Here is a 7500-nt window from a genome sequence, read left to right on the forward strand (position 1 = left end):
CCCCAGTCAACCCGCTTCACACCCTTCCTGTAAATCAAAGGACCACTCTCAGTCACGGACACACACACACACACACACACACACACACACACACACATATACAAAAGCCCGAACTCTCTAAGTCTTATTTGCACACAAACACAGACAGACAGACAGACAGACAGACACATACACACAAACACACAGCCCCATAGTTCAATACAAGAACAAACACTTGGGAGTCTGGCAGTTCTCTCTAAGCTGAAGGTGGTGCTGGTAAACAGGAGTGTCTGCCGTCAGAGGGGCCTTGAGGGCTTTGACAGACACACACACACACACACACACACACACACACACACACACACACACACACACACACACACACACACACACACTGATGCTCTTCTCATAAAAGAGAAAAGCCCTGCAGATCATCGCACACAGGAACATCTAACACATGTAAAAACAAGCTGAGGTCAGATTCCACAGAGCGTACTGAGTCACGTTTATTTTTATCCATGAGGAAAACACACACACATGCACACACACACAGCTGTGACATAGAGACACATACAAGTACACTAGAAAACACCTCATCTTACCTCTTACCAACCTGTGAATTGGTCAGTAAAGAAAGAAAAAAGAAACCCTGATGTAGGAAGGTATACCCAGATATGCACATTTGAGGGTAAATCAGACCAAATGGGACACATACACACACACATACACACACACACACACAAACACATACACAAACACACACACACACACACACACACACAAACACATACACAAACACATACACAAACACATACACAAACAAACACACACACACACACATACCCACACACACACACACACACACACACACACACACACACACACACACACACACACACACACATAAACAGATGGACAGATGGATGAACCTGATTACAATACCCTCTGAGGTAAACATAAATTTGTTTTGTACAAATCTCTCTGCTTCAGAAACAGGGTTTCATAGCACAGAATGACTGACAGCATGTTTGAGTAAATACTAGCGTATGACATTCCACTTTGGTGCATGGTGGATATTGTATATCGTTGGTGGTAAAAGATTCTAAATAGCCACCAGTCAGAAGTGAATTATTGTGACGCTGACTTGGGTGTTTGGAGCTGGGGGCTCCTGTGGTGGTGATTGGTTATCATTGGTTATCATTGGATGGTGTTCAGAGCTGGACTTGGGTGTTTGGTATGGAGCTGGAGATGGGGGCTCCTGTGGTGGTGATTGGTTATCATTGGTTATCACTGGATGGTGTTCAGAGCTGGACTTGGGTGTTTGGTATGGAGCTGGAGATGGAGGCTCCTGTGCAGCCAGGGAGCTGGAGCTGCTGGGGCTGTGGGGCTGCAGATAGAGTCCCCGCGCCCGAAGGGATTCAGCTCAGCTGTCGGAGGACACAGGAACCCCCAAGGGAGCTGGGAATTCAAGCCAAGCCAACACACACACACACCTCCCTCCCTCCCTCAGTTGGGTAGGGAGGTGGTTGGAGGCAGCAGCTCCTCAAACTGGCTTTCTTTTCCAACTTCTCTCTAGTTTATATCTATGAGGAGGACGTAAGGTAAACATTTCAACAGCATCTCACTCTGAAGCCAGAGTAGGGCTCCACAAACATAATTTCCTTACAAAGTTCTCTCTAGTTCATATCAACGTGAGCAGAGTTAACAGCCAACGTCCCTTATAAGCAAGCCGGTCTGAGAATTTGATCTACCTTCAGGTTCTAATTTCTCTGGAGTCCATTACTCTGCAAGCAGATGACCAGGTGGTGATGTCCTGTACAAGTGTGTGTGTGTGTGTGTGTGTGTGTGTGTGGGGGGGGGGGGGGGAGGGCTAGGCCTCATCTGCTGATACTGTTCTTACTCAGCTGCTTGATAAGGGGCTGAATACTGTAGGTCCTCAGGGGCACTGTGTTTGTGTGTGTGTGTGTGTGCGTGTGTGTGTGTGTGTGTGTGCGTGTGTGTATGGGATGGCCTTGATTGCCAGTGAACTGCTGAGATAGGACCAGCTCAACTACAGCAACTGTGGTACACATCATGCCAGATTTCAATTCAGAGTCACACAAGTTCATATTCAAAACGGAGTCACACAAGTTCATGTTCAAATTAAAATTCACATTCAGGTTCAAATCAATTCAGATACAGGTTTCAGGTTATGAGTCCATAAACCAGTTTCAGTGGGTAAGACTCTCTGGCCACTGAAAGTTCTTGGCCTTTTTCCGTTTTTGAACTGCGAGTTTCTGTTTTGATCCCAGAGTTGAACAAACCAAAGTAGACGAGGTGAAGCAGAGAATCAATCAGGCTGTGGTGGTGATGATGATCAATGTCTTTATCTGTTTGTGTGGTACGTTTGATGTCGAATTTGGTTTCTCTAAATACAAATATTTGTGAGCAGGGCCGAATTTGTGGAAGTGTGTGTATGTTCGCTGTGTTTGGACATGGTTTGTCAATGGACTGTTATCGTGTTATCGATATGTCTGTGTGTCTCTGGAGCCATTCGTTACTTTGTGTATGTGTGTGTGTGTGTGTGTGTGTGTGTGTGTGTGTGTGTGTGTGTGAGAGAGAGAGAGAGAGAGGATGTGTGCATGAAAGTGATTTGCAATCATTGTCTCAGCATCTGCCTCAATGTGTGTGTGTGTGTGTGTGTGTGTGTGTGTGTGTATGTGTGTGTGTGTGTGTGTGTGTGTGTGTACCCCAGTGAGTGAATGCATCACATGACGAAAATCGACACAAATAGAACAACGCGCATTTGCCAGCGTCGATTCCGAGACGCTGGGGCGTTTGCCGAGAAGCGCTTGACAAGATCGTTCCACCATGCGGTCTCAGAGCGCGCCTGGGAGATAAGCATCCGAGGGCCTGTTACTGTGACAACAGCCTGAAATTGCAGCGCGTCACACCACAGCACGCGGGCTGAATCTCAGGAGTGCCTCAGATTTGAATAACACACGGCGACAGAGAAGGGAAGAGACGTTTTGGGAGCCGTCTGTGCGCTAACGCAAAAAAGCACGTCTGGTGACACTCTCACAAGATCAGAGCACACACACACACACACACACACACACACACACACACACACACACACACACACACACACACACACACACACAGTTCGTCAGATTGAAGGAACCTGAAAATGGTGCAGAGTGATGAAGAGAGCAACTGCCTTAAAACACACACACACACACACACACACACACACAATATTACAACAGCTAGATGGATAATTTGTTTTGGCTGGGAGCAACACATAAAACATGATAATAATGATATCTGGAAGTACCAAGAGCTAGTCAGCATTTTAATCAACAAACCTGAAAACTTCATTAGGGGTTGTGTCTTGTAAATGAACCAGAGAGACTCACAGTGTCTTGTTGTACGGTGGTAATGAGGAAAAAGTCACTTAAGAATATCAGATACCTCCCGATCACCTGGTGGCATGATCTAATGTAAATTTAGTTATACAGTCTATAACTATATAGACAATATAACAATATATAACAATGTATATATATATTCTGAAATTGGGATATGATATTTACGTGTGCAAACACAAAACCACGATACTTCAAAATTCCAATCATAACCGGGATACTAAAGTGCATGTAAAGACAGACATTTCCTGCAGATCAAGCCCAAGAGCCTTACAGTAAAGATTTACATGTTCCTCAGTAGTCTATGTGCACTGCCTGCAAATCCAACAGTCATTTCCTGCAGATCAAGCCCAAGAGCCTTACAGTAAAGATATACATGTTCATCAGTAGTCTATGTGCACTGCCTGCAAATCCAACAGTCATTTCCTGCAGATCAAGCCCAAGAGCCTTACAGTAAAGATTTACATGTTCATCAGTAGTCTATGTGCACTGCCTGTGAATCCAACAGTCATTCCCTGCAGATCAAGCCCAAGAGCCTTACAGTAAAGATATACATGTTCCTCAGTAGTCTATGTGCACTGCCTGCAAATCCAACAGTCATTTCCTGCAGATCAAGCCCAAGAGCCTTACAGTAAAGATTTACATGTTCATCAGTAGTCTATGTGCACTGCCTGTGAATCCAACAGCCATTTCCTGTAGATCAAGCCCAAGAGCCTTACAGTAAAGATATACATGTTCATCAGTAGTCTAAGTCTATGTGCACTGCCTGTGAATCCAACAGCCATTTCCTGTAGATCAAGCCCAAGAGCCTTACAGTAAAGATATACATGTTCATCAGTAGTCTATGTGCACTGCCTGTGAATCCAACAGTCATTTCCTGCAGATCAAGCCCAAGAGCCTTACAGTAAAGATATACATGTTCCTCAGTAGTCTATGTGCACTGCCTGCAAATCCAACAGTCATTTCCTGCAGATCAAGCCCAAGAGCCTTACAGTAAAGATTTACATGTTCATCAGTAGTCTATGTGCACTGCCTGTAAATCCAAACTCTGCAAAACCATGCTCTATCATCGGAGTCCCAGGGGACATCTTTATTACCTCAGAGTATTTATTTTCATGATAACCATCAGAACATAAATGCAGCTGGCTTAATGTCTCCATAAAAATATCACCCAGAGAGAGCAGCTATAAGGGACCTGGGGCCTCTTTGTCTTTGTAGAGAATGCAATAAAACTTGAATGAACAGGAGCACTTCCCAGGCTCCACAGGTATCATTTAAACATCCACACACCACAGCTGTTTTTCTGTTTGGCTATTCAACTTCCTTTTTTTCTATTTTATGTAGGCTACAACGTCTGTTCTTTTAATTATTCTATATTATGTGCTTTACTATTTTTTTTAACCATGATCAGCCCCTTGTCTTTTTATTTATGTAATCCCAACTGAACAGCCTCTGTACATGTGCTAGATACAAAACCGCATATTAGCCTCCACAGCTGCCTGATTTCATGTCAGTTTCGAGTTGGAAACGCATCAAAAGTTGGGTCTTCTGAGGTCCTGATCGTTTTTCAGCTAAAACGCTAGCCAGAGCTTGTCTGCTTCTCTTTGAAATGGGGTGCAAAAGAGCATGATCGCACGCCATGTGATCTCTCTCCTGCAAGGTTAAGCGCCGGCTCGCCACAACACTAGATTACTATAAAGCTTAGTAGGCAGAAAGAGAGGAGGCCAGAGAGAGAGAGAGAGAGAGAGGGAAAAAATGTGTGAGAGAGAGGGAGGGGAAGAGAGAGAGAGACAGAAAGAGAGAGATAGAGAGAGAGAGAGAGAGAGAGAGAGAGAGAAAGAGAGAGATAGAGAGGCACTGAGAAACAGGACAGAGTGCAGGGAGACGTCACTGAGAGGAAAAGAGCTTCCGACGCAAGAGAGAGATGTCTCTGTAAGAGGCCAGCCGGCAGGACAACACTGCTGCTGATGGTAAATAATTCCTATCACAGACTCAGGAGTGGGGGTGGGGGGGGGGGGGGGGACAGGAAAGGAGCGTCAGACTGAGGTAAGCGATGGCTGAGGACGGCGTTAATCACGTTTCACTGAGAGCAGCACGGCCCAGAGTGGACGTCTGATTGAATTAGACCAATCAGGAGAATGGGTATGTGTGTGTGTGTGTGTGTGTGTGTGTGTGTGTGTGTGTGTGTGTGTGTGTGTGTGTGTGTGTATGTGTGTGAGTATGTGTGTGTGTGTTGGGCGTGTGTGTGTATGTGTGTGAGTGTGCGTGTGTTGGGTGTGTGTGTATGGGTGTGTGTGTATGTGTGTGTGTGTGTTGGGCGTGTGTGTGTATGTGTGTGAGTGTGCGTGTGTTGGGTGTGTGTGTGTGTGTGTGTGTGTGTGTGTGTGTGTGTGTGTGTGTGTGTGTGTGTGTGTGTGTGTGTGTGTGTTGGGTGTGTGTGTGTGCGTGTGGTAGAGCTCAGCTGGATGCTTGGCAGGCCATTCACAACACAACACTCCTGTCTGCCTGTCAGAACCAATGGGCCCACTGCCCCCCCACCAATCCCCCCCCCCCCCCCCCACACACAAACACACACACACACACACACAAACAGATATGAAAATGCACAGTCAGACATGTAGACATACCACTCACACAGACAACAGCAACAATGATTAAGATCATCCGGACTGGTTCTAATGCTGTTCCACTGAGCACAGATCAGACCCCCGGAGTGCTGGCATGCTAGCTGCTATGGTTCTGATGCTGTTTCACTGAGCCCAGACCAAACCCCCAGAGCGCTGGCATGCTAGCTGCTATGAGGGACATGAGAGTCCTCGACGTCCTCCAAACCCCCTGCTACTTCCTGACCTCTCACCTCTGAGCCCCAGCCGGAGCCCCAAGAGCTCAGAAGTAACCATGGCAACATTGGTTCTATGCGTGCCGAGAGTACATTCTCAGAGGGCCATGCCGATGCTGTGCCAACGCCATGCTAACAGCATGCCAACACCATGCCAACAGTGTGCCAACGAGGGGTCCCGCAGACAGGATGGGGTGACAGCTGTCTAACACAGAGAAGTGCCCAGTGCCAGCTGCCCCACACATGCTCCACAGATGCCCAGTAGATGACCTTACCAGGGACCAGAGGGGCTCTGTGAGTAAAACTTTATTTGGAGTTGGTGCCCATGATGGCAAACTGCACACTGGGGCCTAAATGGAAGAAACTACAGACACAATTGTCACTGCTGCCATGTAGTGAGGGAAACTGTTATTTACACACACACACACACTTCCAACTATGAAGCACTATTTATTTCAGCTTTGTGCAGTAAAATAATGTTTTTGTGTGTTGTTAGGCAGCAGACATCTTATCTTTTACTGGATTTAGCCACTGCAGGTGTCCACTAATAAATCCCCAAAAAGCAGGTCACACTGGGGAACAATGTCTACCGAGCCAACGCCTAACTGAGCACCAAATACTACACACAACACACAACAGGAAAAAAAGAACGTTCTGGAAGGATGCACTGCTCCATATCAAACCCACCACTGAACTGAAGTCCTGTAGTGTATGTTCTCCCCTCTGTCATGTCTTCCCACATCTTTAAAGCGGCACCAAGGGGCTACATGTGCAGAGGCAGCTAGTGAGGAGACAGCGACAGCAGACTCACACACACACACACACACACACACACTTACACAAACACACACACACACACACACAAGCAGACGTGCTCCGAGCTCAGCAGAGACGTAGGAATACTAACACACTCTCCAAATATGCCAGAAGCAGCGCGTGTCTGCCATCACAGCTCAGCACAGCTCTGCTGCTTCAGGCCTGGATAATGAGAGAACAGAACCGGCAGAGCCGGGCCCAAACTGGGCCGAATCAGGGACGGATCTGGTCCACAGGCACAGTCGTCATCCGCCATCAGCAACCCTTATATCTGCCACCAAGCATCCCGGCTCTCCTTGGTGGTGGTGGTGGGTCGGGGAGGGGGCTGGCTAATGAAGGAATATTCTACAGTTTGCTGCAGCTTCAGCCTCAGCAGCAGTAGCGTCAGGATCAGCAGTGGTGGCGTCCGCTGCGGAGCCAAGCTGTGGACAGAAACCTGACAAGCACTGCAGAGCGCGC

General features: G+C 47.0%; 1 protein-coding gene across 1 annotated transcript in view; it reads right to left on the bottom strand.

Annotated features, from left to right (window-relative positions):
* The window catches only part of LOC121709208 (RNA-binding protein Musashi homolog 2-like), a 258569-nt gene that overhangs the window by 171028 nt on the left and 80041 nt on the right, over positions 1–7500 (bottom strand).

This window comes from Alosa sapidissima, chromosome 5, assembly GCF_018492685.1.
Source record: "Alosa sapidissima isolate fAloSap1 chromosome 5, fAloSap1.pri, whole genome shotgun sequence".
Taxonomy (NCBI): Eukaryota; Metazoa; Chordata; class Actinopteri; order Clupeiformes; family Clupeidae; genus Alosa; species Alosa sapidissima.